This window comes from Paramisgurnus dabryanus, chromosome 9 (assembly GCF_030506205.2).
Source record: "Paramisgurnus dabryanus chromosome 9, PD_genome_1.1, whole genome shotgun sequence".
Lineage (NCBI taxonomy): Eukaryota > Metazoa > Chordata > Actinopteri > Cypriniformes > Cobitidae > Paramisgurnus > Paramisgurnus dabryanus.
The window spans coordinates 3,319,931-3,333,292 of NC_133345.1; the positions used below are offsets into that span (position 1 = coordinate 3,319,931).

A 13,362-nucleotide genomic window follows, 5' to 3' on the forward strand; every position below is an offset into this window, starting at 1 on the left:
AAGAACACTGTTGAAAACAGCACACTGTGCCAAAGATCCTTAGATAGTACTTGTACCTGCTCAGTTGACCTTTCCTGTTAGTTTGTCAATGTCAACTGCATAACATCGTAGATAATAGCGATGTTGTATATTCATCGACTTACCTGAAGCACATGGAACCAACAAAGGAGAAGCTTTGCCTTTGGGAAAACGCTTTTAATAGCATTAAGCACTCTCAAGTCACGGTCCATCATCACTGACCTGTAACATTGAAAAAAGGAAAATAAAAAAAAGAGGAAAAAGTTGCACTACACCCAAAAACATTCATTAGACAGAGTGAATTGTATACAGTGTAAACATTGTATCAAGATATTTAGAATAGAATGTTACGAAACTAGTGAGATCCAAAATGCAAAAGCTGTAGCTCAGTGCAGTACTTTCAGATTCAAACATGCCTATTTCTTGTAGTTCCAATGACAAAGAAAAGAATAAATACATCATAACAAAAATGATGCTAACATGTGACTGACCTTGGATAGAAGCCTGGGTTACTCAATTGAAGCTTCTGTAGGCAGAGGCTTACGGTTGCAGTAGTTTCCTTGCTCAGGATAAAATAGGCAAATGGCACGCCTCTTCCAGTTTTGTTTATCAATAACAGTGCATAAAATGCATACCCGTAGGCTGTTATGCCTTTGTATGAAGCATCCATGAAAACCATTGGATGGGGGTTCTCTTGCAAAAGTTGTTTTTGAAATGGTGTTTGTACAACTAAAATGAATGGTTCTTCATTGTGAAGTGGCTAATAAAAACAGATGTTGTCTCTGAGTTCCATGGAAACCAAATGGTCCACACTGACAGAATCACTGTCACTCACACCTTTGAGTTTTTTCTTTAAAAGTCGAATGTCATTAGGGGTCACGTAAAACCGGCGGTCTTTTTTGTCCACATGCCCATTTTGTTGAGCCCAATCATAGCTTTTTATTAAGATCTCAGAAGTGGAACAACCGTGTTGAAGCCATATTTCGATGAGGGAATGCAGGTCTGGATGGATGCGGTTTTTCTCTTTAGAATTAGCCTCGTCATGGCCAGTGTGTTGTAGCATCTTTTGGATTATGGCACCTGATATTCCGGCATCCGTGATGACTTTGAAAGAGATGTATGCCTTGCAAGAATTGGCCCGAGTTTGTGTGGCTTCTCCATTACTTTTGCCTGCAGCATGATTCCCACGGTCACAGCCATAGTAATAATAGTCTTGCCGGGGGCAGACTGGTGGTCTGAAGTAGCAATGCTCCTTCTCCTGCACTTCATTGATGTAACCCTCCATGAACTCCCTGGCATCCCCCCTAATAATAAAAACTTCTTGGTGGACCCTGGAGTCACATGGCTTCTTCAACCGTTTTTTAACACCATTCACCCAATGTGTCGCCATATTCTGAAATTAGAAATGACACTATACTTGAACATATAGATTTTTGGAGAAACACAGGCTAAGCATCAAACTGATCGGTTCTGATAAATATTTTGAATATTTAACTTACATAGTCTATATTATAATAATAAGAAAATAAACATGTCTTTTCATCTTGCGCTTTTCTATTTTACAAGTCTTGGCTGCATTTATCTCTCCCCTGACTTCTTTTTCGCTTTATGGAAAATTGAGCCCTCAGTAGCATCTTGCAGGCAGCAATGCAAATTATAAAAAATACTAATTAGGGCTGTCACGAAATTATATTGCAATTATTGCATCCCAAATAAAAGTTTGTATTTACATATAAGCGTGTGTGTACTGTGTATACATGCTTGTATATATTTAAGAAGATTTGCATGTATATACTGTTTATAGATTAATATATAATTATATCTAAATAAAAAAAAATTCTTAAATATATAAATGCACGTATGTGTTGTTAAATATACAAAATAATTATACACAGTACACACACATTTATTATGTAAATACAAACTTTTATTTTGGATGCGATAATCGCAATATCATTTCGTGACAGCCCTACTACTAATATACTAAATAATACATAAAAAATATGACTTCTGCCCTGAGACCAGAGAAGACAGCTGACTCCCTTTTGTCCAACTAAGTTGACTTCTGCCCTGAGACCAGGAGGGATTTACCTGCCCTGGGACAATGTGGAAAATAATGGTCTCTGCACTGGGACCAGATAATACTAAACAGTCATAAAGAAAAGTCAAAATCTAGAAATATCTGTCTGCCCTGAGACCAGGAGGAATTCACCTGCCCTGGGACAACTTCTGCCCTGAGACCAGAGAAGACAGCTGACTCCCTTTTGTCCAACTATGTTGCCCTGAGAAGAGAAAAATACGACTTCTGCCCTGAGACCAGGAGGGACTTACCTGCCCTGGGACCAGATAAGATTAAACAGTCATGAGGAAAAGACAAAATCTAGAAATATCTGTCTGCCCTGAGACCAGGAGGGACTCACCTGCCCTGGGACAATGTGGAAAATAATGGTCTCTGCACTGGGACCAGATAATACTAAACAGTCATAAAGAAAAGTCAAAATCTAGAAATATCTGTCTGCCCTGAGACCAGGAGGAATTCACGTGCCCTGGGACAACTTCTGCCCTGAGACCAGAGAAGACAGCTGACTCCCTTTTGTCCAACTATGTTGCCCTGAGAAGAGAAAAATACGACTTCTGCCCTGAGACCAGGAGGAACTTAGCTGCCCTGGGACCAAATAAGATTAAACAGTCATGAGGAAAAGACAAAATCTAGAAATATCTGTCTGCCCTGAGACCAGGAGGAATTCACCTGCCCTGGGACAACTTCTGCCCTGAGACCAGGAGGAATTCACGTGCCCTGGGACCAGATAAGATTAAACAGTCATGAGGAAAAGACAAAATCTAGAAATATCTGTCTGCCCTGAGACCAGGAGGGATTCACCTGCCCTGGGACAATGTGGAAAATAATGGTCTCTGCCCTAAGACCAGATAATACTAAACAGTCATAAAGAAAAGTAAAAATGTAGAAATATCTGTCTGCCCTGAGACCAGGTAGAATTCACCTGCCCTGGGACAACTTCTGCCCTGAGACCAGGAGGAATTCACGTGCCCTGGGACAACTTCTGCCCTGAGACCAGAGAAGACACCTGACTCCCTTTTGTCCAACTATGTTGCACTGAGAAGAGAAAAATACGACTTCTGCCCTGAGACCAGGAGGGACTTACCTGCCCTGGGACCAGATAAGATTAAACAGTCATGAGGAAAAGCCAAAATCTAGAATTATCTGTCTGCCCTGAGACCAGGAGGGATTCACCTGCCCTGGGATTGTGGAAATTGTCTCTGCCCTGGGACCAGATGAGACTAACAGTCATTAAGAAAAGTCAAATTTATAAATTAGACTACAATTCCCTAAATAGTTTTTTTTATATAAGAGTACAGTAAAGCTTATTGCAATGGACTTAAACAAGCTTTCTAGCTTACCTGATTATAGCTTGATTGGCTTGACACACATGCAATTAGCAGGTGAATATACAAAAGGTGTATATATTTAAAGGAATAGTCTACTCATTTCAATATTAAACTATGTTATTACCTTAACTAAGAAATGTTGATACATCCCTCTGTCATCTTACTGCGTGTACGTAAGCGCTGGAGCGCGCTGCGACACTTCGATAGCATTTAGCTAAGCCCCATTCATTCAATGGTATCAAACAGAGATAAAGTTAGAAGTGACCAAACACATCAATGTTTTTCCTATTTAAGACGAGTAGTTATACGAGCAAGTTTGGTGATACAAAATAAAACGTAGCGCTTTTCTAAGCGGATTTAAAAGAGGAACTATATTGTATGGCGTAATAGCACTTATGGGAGTACTTCGACTCTGCGCAGTAACACCCTCCCTCTCCCATTATGAGAGGGAGAAGGGGAGCAGAATTTTCCAGTAGCGCCTCACTGCAGAACGCGACATCCAGGGGGCGGGGTTGGATTTAGATCCAGGGGCGGAGCTGGATCCCGATCCAGAGATCCCATTGGTCGGCAGTTTTACCAAAAGACACGTCATACACGTGTTGCTGCGTTACCAGTTCCGCATTAAGTCGTAACTAAATTAAGTTATTATTTTGACATAAAAACTAACTTTACTTATGACTACAATAAAAGTAGTGCCTTTAGGGTGAAATGTAAGTTTTTTGCTATAATGTTTTGGAGTAAAACATTTCGGGTAAGCCTACTATGAGTAATCTTACCACATGCAGTTTAATACTTATTAATGGATACAGTACAAATATGCATAATTATTGAAATATATAGGCTATGGCATGTTATTTAGAAATTAATAAATTGAATGTTTATATTGTATGGACTTTGAACTTTAGGTCTTTACACACCGGGACGTTTTTCGTGCGCGTTTATCGTCGACGTTTAACGTCTCGTGACTCAAGAACGAGCGCCAATGTGAGTGCGCACACCCACGCGAAAAGCGTGAGGCGCAAATGCGTCATTTTCAGAAAAACGCGTGGGACACGTTTTTTTGGTTTGACGCGGCGCGTTAAAAGTTGGCCGACCAATGAGATTGGCGCTTTTGTTCACGTGCCTGGCGCTGCTGAAGTTCCAGTAAAACACGACTTGGTGGCGCTCAAGCACAAAATGGTCTTGCGGAGCACGTGGAACAGGTAAACACACAAGGAAGCATCGAGGCTGTGGAGGTTTATGAAGGTGTCGGAGTTCCTCACAACATCGACTGAATTTCGAAGGTAACGTGATATATATAAGAACATAACAATACATAGCTGTGTGGGCTATATGATTAGATTCAACTTTATTGTCATTACACAAGTACAAGGCAACAAAATGCAGTTTAACGTTAGGTCTAACCAGAAGTGCAAAAGCAGTATAAAAAGTGCAGGATATCAGTATTTGCATAGGTGCAGGATTATGTAATACGATGAAACAATTTACTGTGGGTGGTACTATGAACATAATATACAGAAATTTACAAATGGATATGTACATAATAAATTAAACTATACAGAACAGGAGTGAAATTAATATTTAGGTAGTGCATGAATGAATTTGGATTGTAACTTGTCAGTTAAGAGTGCAATGGCATAAGTTATTGTGCAGTGAATTGTTATTCTAATATTCATTACATAGTACAGGGGTGTAAACGATGCAATTCAAGTAGTCCAGCAGTGCAAATGAACAGGGAGTATGAAATAGACAGTCCAGTAGTGTATTGAACGGACCAGTAGTGCAAATTTACATTATAACTGCAAGTAATAAAAATGAATATTGGTGCATTACATTATGATATGTAATGCACTGACATTGAACAGTGATTAACTTCATACCATGCATGTTCCCTGTACACCGTGTGATATCACGTTTTGTTGTTTGCACCATAATACTTTGTGTGTAACTGGAACCTGTTGTACACAAACGTGGACAATTACACTGCTTCATGTTCAAAGAAAAATATTTGGTTATTATATTCATTGCTTCTTCCTAACCCCAAAATAACTGGAAGAAATCTAAAATGCAAGCCAAACCAAAGGTCGGGTTTTAGGAGGTTAAATTGTGTTCTGTGTATAGGTAACCTAGTTTGTTTAGTCAGATGAAATACCATGAATCTAAATTACATTTGTAATCAAATATTGACCTCATGGATATCGTGGCATGGCCCTCAGTGTGAAAGATTGATTCTGATGAAAACTACATTTATCTTTACAGTGTTCACAGCAATATTTCTGCTAAAAATGATGTGAGCAAAAGTGAGGAGGCCCCAGCAAGCACGTCTTCAGGATCATCCAGCACCAGCCGTGACAAGGTCCAATCTAAACAAAAGAAAACAGTCCGAGACAAACCTCTGGAGAAGTACCTCTTATTAAAAGATGCTAAAGGGAAAAAATTGAAAGCAGTGCACAGAAGAAAGAGGAGCACAGAAGGAGCGCTCTGCCAGTTTTTGGTCACACCTATAGATGTTTATTATATACCATTTTATTTAGTTTTTTTTATGTTTATACATTCAAGAAATACAGTTGAACATGTACATTTCATACATATGTTTATTTGCACTACAGTTCACTTAGACTTCTATCATTGTGACTTTTTTGCTCTACAGCTCTGCCAGTTCTTGTTCACACAAATTAATGTTTATTATATACCAATTTACTTATGTATTTTAAGTGATTATACATTTAAGAAATTCATTTGAAAATGTCTAATTTCTAAATGTTGATTTGCACTACCGTTCAGTTGCACTAAAGTCATTGTGACTTTTCTGGACCAACATTTCTGACTCCTGTTTTATTTGATTTTACTGTCATGTCTCTGATTGTTATTGCAAACTGCAGTTCATTCACAAAAATAAATGTTTGATTAAAAAACGAATTGTAAATAACGTGCCATTTTGACACTATGCATATATTTGTACATCAGTATTGTTGACCTCTTATTGTAATAACTACATACCTACTTCTTTAGCCAAATCACAAAATACAATACATTTGGGAGGAAATGTGAGAAAATTGTTAACAAGAGAAAGTGCTTGTAAAAGATTAGTTAAAAATACACACATCGGATCACCCATTACCTTATATTTTGTGAAAGAGCTTTAATTTTGATATAACGTGTTCTATCAAAATAGTTAATTTTATGTGGAGAGTGCTGATAATAGAATCGAATCAAATAGATTTGATTTAACAAATGTATTTAAGTTCACGGAGATATTGTTTGTACAAAGAATATATATATATATATATATATATATATATATATATATATATATATATATATATATATATATATATATATATATATATTATAAACACACCGTTTTCAAAATGGTAATTATAATGACTATAATATATAAAAAAATTATAATAATTAGTTACATTTATATAGCGCTTTTCCAGTGCTCAAAGCGCTTTACATATGAATGGGGGAATCTCCTCAACCACCACCAATGTGCAGCATCCACCTGGATGATGCGACAGCAGCCATATTGCGCCAGAACGCCCACCACACACCAGCTTATTAGTGGAGAGGAGACCGAGTGATATAGCCAATTAGTATGAGGGATGATTAGTAGGCCAATGGGCAAGTTTGGCCAGGATGCCGGGGCACACCCCTACTCTTTTTCGAAGGACATCCTGGGATTTTTTATGACCACAGAGAGTCAGGACCTCGGTTTAACGTCTCATCCGAAGGATGGTGCTTTTTTTGACAGTATAGTGTCCCCATCACTATACTGGGGTGTTAGGACCCACACAGACCACAGGGTGAGCACCCCCTGCTGGTCTCACTAACACCTCTACCAGCAGCAACCTGGTTTTCCCAGGTGGTCTCCCATCCAAGTACTGACCAGGCTCAGCCCTGCTTAGCTTCAGTGGGCAAGCTGTCTTGGGCTACAGGGTGATATGGCTGCTGATAATGCGTATAACACGAATGCACAGTTTGCTTTTATCTGAGAAGATCATGGTTCAAATGATCATACTGTCAAGTAGCTGATGGTGAGTTGAAGTAGTCTTTGTATAGTTGCTGCTGTTAGAAATCGAGCTGCTACTAGTAATATCCATGTTTTGTTAAAAGCAAGCATATGACTTGTTATTGACTAGCGTGTGGCTTTCTTCTTCTGTGTGACAAGTGAGTGTCAGAACAGAAGCATAAAGTTTCGCTGCGCCCCCTTGTGTACCGGCATAAATCTGTTTTGTATTAAGCGCCATCTAACGTCCAGGGGTGAATTTGCACCTCACTCGGCTCAGCGCCAGTAAAAATCGTCTGGGTGTGAAAGCAAAAAAACGTCACGTTAAACGCCGACGATAAACGCGCACGAAAAACGTCCCGGTGTGTCAAGACCTTTACAGCGTCTTTGCTTACAGCCATTAGGAAACAGGTTTCCCTCGTAGATGGTTTCCTGTTTTTTATTTGCTAATAAAAGATATCAAATACATTTGTTTTTATATTTTCTCGTATAGGAATAGCTGTGTTATAAGTGGGATAATGTACAAATAAATCCCTTAAGTGATATCAAACTGTCGGGAACGTGTCCGTACCTCTCCTTACACCTAACTGTGATACTTTCTAAATTATGAATCTTTCTCAACTATATTATTAATCAAACGTACACTTAAATTGATAAGAGCAAACGTTGGCGACCACAGGTTGCAACTAATTGCGGGCTGCAACAACGCAAATATACTGGTTCATTTGGCGAAACAAAGTATATAAAGTGGGAGGAGTTGGATCTAGATCCAACCCCGCCCCCTGGATGTTGTGTTCCGCAGTGAGGACCATCTCGACTTTTCAGGCGAGTCGAAGTACTCCCATAAGTACTATTACGCCATACAATGTAGTTCCTCTTTTAAATCCGCTTAGAAAGTGCTACGTTTTATTTTGTAGCACCAAACTTGCTCGTATAACTACTCGTCTTAAATAAGAAAAACGTTGATGTGTTTGGTCACTTCTAACTTTATCTCAGTTTGATACCATTGAATGAATGGGGCTTAGCTAAATGCTATCGAAGTGTCGCAGCGCGCTCGAGCGCTTACGTGCACGCAGTAAGATGATAGAGGGATACCAACTCTTCTTAGTTAAGGTAATAAAATAGTTTAATATTGAAAATGAGTAGACTATTCCCTTAAGAAATATTTGCATGTATATACATTAGGCTTGTTGCGATAGTCGGTGAAACGGTGATTACCGGTTCTTCAGCCTCTCACCGGTTAGATCACTTGCCCACCGCGACACCGTCTTTCACCGTCGTTTTGATATTTTCTTGTAATTAAATCATTTAGTTTCGTTAGAGAGAGCAAACACTTACAACTGTATGTGTCTGCTGGCTGAATCCAGCGGAGCTGAACGCGCGTCATCACAGAGCAGCGGAGGAGTGCGGGTGTCAGATTTCATTCCTGTCAGACTGCGGCGAGCAGACGATGGCAGAAGCCGCGTGCTTACTCGTTTTTGTTATAAGATACATATGATGTTTAATATAGGCGAGATCGTTTTGTTGTTGTGTTTTTCATTAAGAATAGTAATAAACCCATCATTCAAGCAGCGCTTTATGGAGGAATAGCCGGTTGCTCTGCTTGGGACTGGTGGGTTTCTGTCAGAAGTACCCGCGCACATTGACTCAAGCACTTAAACCAGCTGTTGCACTCACATTTGCACGCAAATTCATACGCGATTTAACGCAGCGTACGCAAGCGCTGGATTTAAACAACAGTTGCATCTAACTCAAAAGTGAAAGTAAAATGCTCACTTCTGTGCATTTATAAGCCCCTCCCACCCGGTGAAACCGGTAAAACCGGGTTTGTCACGCGCTGATTAACCGGTGGGAAAATTCTGTCACCGCAACAACCCTAATATACATGTATAAATGTATAAATATTTGTATTCATGTTTATAGATTAAAATATTATTTATATAAATATAAATTTTGTATATCTAATAACAATTTTTTCTTAAATATATACAAGCATGTGTGTGTGTGTTTTATATATTTATACATATATATATATATATTTATACATACACACATATACATATAATTATACACAGTACACACACATTTACAATGTAAATACTAAATTATATTTTGGATACGATAATCACAATATCATATCGTGACAGCCCTACAACTAATATACTAAATAATACATACAAAATATGACTTCTGGCCTGAGACCAGGAGGGATTCACCTGGAAAATAATGGTCTCTGCCCTGGGACCAGATAAAGTGTCATAAAGAAAAGTCAAATCTAGAAATATCTATCTGCAATGAGACCAGGAGGGTATGGGATTCACCTGCCCCTAGACAACTTCTGCCCTGAGACCAGAGAAGACAGCTTACTCCATTTTGTGCAACTACGTTGTCCTGAGAAGAGAAAAATACGACTCCTGCCCTGAGACCAGGCCGGTTGCATAAATCTATTTAAGACTAGTCTTGCAAGTTAGTCGTCTATTTTTTTTCTTTAAGACTGGGGCCGGTTGCATAAACCTCTAAGACTAGTCTTACAAGTTAGACATCAATTTATTTTCTTCAAGACGGTTCATAGCTTTTTTAAATCAGTTACATAAAAACGTAGATAAGCCTACATTGATACCGAAAATTAAGACCGGTAATTAACCGGTGACTAGCTGATAGTAGGTCATAGTAGAACTTAAGACACTGTCTAAACATTATGGCTATGTTTATGCAACCGGCCGCTGGTATTTACTTTTTAAGTCAGTTGCATAACATTATAGACTGGTCTAATTTACAGTAAGCCAAAAAAGTAAGACTGGTAGGCTACCCCTTGGCTGACTTTCCTTTACAATCTATGTTGCCATGGAAACAAATAAACTGTCAAGTTTCATCTCATATTCAACTAGAAGATTATAAGTGTTACTCAATCTAAAACGGCAGTAGCTTGTAGTGTTTAAAATGAAGCAAATAATAATAATAATCACCATCAAAACATTATTAACGTTACTCACGAGAGTATCGATGCGACAGCGGAGACCGCGACGGCGCGACCGCGTGTATCTTTCCCTGCTGGGGGTAACGTGCGCCCGCTAGCTTGCAGTGTTTAAAATGAAGCAAATAATAATAATCGCCATCAAAACATTATTACTCACGAGAGTATCGATGCGACAGCGGAGACCGCGACGGCGCGACCGCGTGTATCTTTCCCTGCTGTGGGTAACGTGCGCTCGGTACTCCGCTCTTGCTCCCCCCGGGGAATTCCCAAAACAGTGGAGATTCGTCTCCGTATATTTCAATTATCATTTCCGTTGTCCATTTCAATTTGAGATGGTCCCCCGAGATAGATGTGAGCTTATTTTATGCAATGGTCTTTCTTCAGTTTAGTTAGTCAGACTATTTGTCTTAAGATAATTACTAACGATATGTCAGGATTGATTCACCATGCTCTAGGACAAAATTGTGGGAAAAAGTCTCTGCCCTGGGACCAGATGAGACTAAACAGTCATGAAGAAAAGCCAAATTTATAAATTAGACTACAACGCCCTAAATATTCATTTATTTATTTTTTATAAAAAGCTCCATTTTCGAGAATATTACGTTTTTGTTTTTACAAACTTACTTTGAAACGCTCGTCCTCTTGCATCCCCGGCCGCGGGACTTTGACGGTTGAGCTTGGAAATGGTGGCCCCGCCTCTGCAGTTCGCTCCTCTCTCACGATTGGTTGTCAGATTAAACCAATCACAAACATTTCTGCCCTCAGGACAACTTTGAGTCAAGAAAATTCCCACGAGCTCATTAGGTACCTTCACAGCCTGTAGTATGTGTCAGGCTTCGCTAGCATGTGTTATAGGCCGGCCTGTTGTTGTAACAAATCCACATCTCTGCCATATGGCAGTTCCATATATACTGCACCAATGACATATGCAGAATCACTAAAAATGGTCACCCTCTCTTCACCAGCGTAGTGCAAGGCTTTAATCACAGCTATCATTTCAGCTCTCTGTGTTGACTGCTTACCCTCCAATTTACCACTCACTCTAGTCACAAAATCACCCTCAACCTGTTCAACCACTGCAAAACCTGCCTTCAATGTGCCATCTGCTGCTCTGAAACAACAACCATCTGTAAACAGTGTGATTACCGGTGGGGGAGTTGTCAGTGGTACCGGAACAAACCATCTCTCAATTTGTTTGTTTTTTCAGTCAATGGTATGCAGTCATGTGGCTCACCCTCAGTGATTAGATCTGCCATGTGAACACCTTCATGCACATATATGATGTCTGGGCTGGCAATTTCCTTAAATACAAAGTTTGTTACAATAATCAGTTATTTTTCTATTCTCACAGCTTTTCTTGTTTACCTTTTATAGTGTTCTATGGTGTTCTCTTATTTTTTTTTTTTTTTTTTTTTTTCTATTTTAATTTCCTTTCTGCCATAGCTGTTCTATGCCATTTATATTTGCTTTTTAGCTTAATACCATCATTGGAGTTCTAACTTCCTCTGTAGATACCAAATTCAATTATGCATTTCTTCCTGTCAGATTAATAGGAGTGTGATTTGATTTCAGAACAGGTAGTCACACCTAACAACAAAGTTCTTGATCAGCCTTTAAATTTGTCTAGCTGATTTTCTCATAAAGATTGTCTGTGTCCCTATAGTAACAAGGTCTTTACTAAACATTGAACAGCTGTTTACTCTTTCCCCTTTTTCACTCAAAGGCTCGTATGAAGATGAAAAAGTTCAGTGTCCATTGAAGTATTGTCCAGTTTCTCTTGCCTCCAAGAACATTATTGTCTTTTTTCTGAACATTGTGCAGTGCCCCCTTCACTGCTTCATATAGTCCCATTCATATAGGATGTGTCCACAGTCCAGTTTATGAGTTACTTCTCTCTTTGCAACTCCAACACTTTGATGTCACACACAGTTTTTGCCATTGTCTTTTCATCGCCAGCTTTTATTCACTTTCTTGAATGTCAAAGGATGGGAATGATCAGCCCACAAGGTTTCAGCTTGACCCATGCAAAATATTGCCTTTTGATTTAAAATTAAATTTATTTTGTGACCACCTTCCATCATCAGATGAAGACTCCTCTTCATTTTGTAATAATTTATCTTTGTATAATTTATCTATGTCATTCACCTTTTAATAATTTTTCTGTCCTTTTTTATTTTTCATCTTTATTTCCACCTTTAATAACTTGGTTTCTACTCTTTTTCTCTAATTTGTTGTTTTTTCTTTCAAAGCTTCGCTTCTGTCTTTCTGCTAGGTTTTGCTTAATTCCATTTATGGTTTTAACAGACTCATTATATCACAGACACACTACATTTTCACACAAATAAAATCTACATCTGCATTCAATTCACCGCTATTGATTTGAAAAACAGGCTGTTGCATTGGGGCTTTGGCTTCCTCATAAGGAGGAGGTGTGTGCAAGTAGGGGTAGATCGATTTCACTGGGGGTGGAACTGGAGGAGGAGCCGTAGGTGTCACACTTGAGTCTGGCTGACTGTTTCCTTGTTTAACTTCCTTTTGCTTTGCAGCAGCACCACTGTCAACTTCCCCTTTTTTCTTTGATTTAATAGCCTGCATGGCAGCAGCAACCAGAGCTAATCTCGTCCAAATTCTCTACTCTCTCTTTTTCTCCTCTGCCTCCCAACAGTTTTCTTCTCTCAACGTGTTCCACGCTAATGCAACCTCTTTTTGTCTTTTCTTTATATACAAAAGCATTTGGATCTGTTCGGACCATCCTCAGCCTCACAATCTTTTGCCATGACACATACACTGGTGGACACTCATACTCATCACATTCTTTCTGAAATTTAGCCATTTTCACACAATTTACAAGCATTCAGAATTTCAAAAAAGCACAAAACGTCACTCTTATCTATCAAAAGAATATATACACCAGTAGTTTTCAGGGGTTTCACCCGCGCGACTACTG

At 39.0% G+C, this 13,362-nt stretch overlaps 1 pseudogene; it reads right to left on the reverse strand.

Moving 5' to 3' along the window:
* Positions 1 to 7,268: 7,268 nt before the first annotated feature.
* LOC135752940 (5S ribosomal RNA) lies at positions 7,269 to 7,385 on the reverse strand (annotated as a pseudogene).
* Positions 7,386 to 13,362: the final 5,977 nt, after the last annotated feature.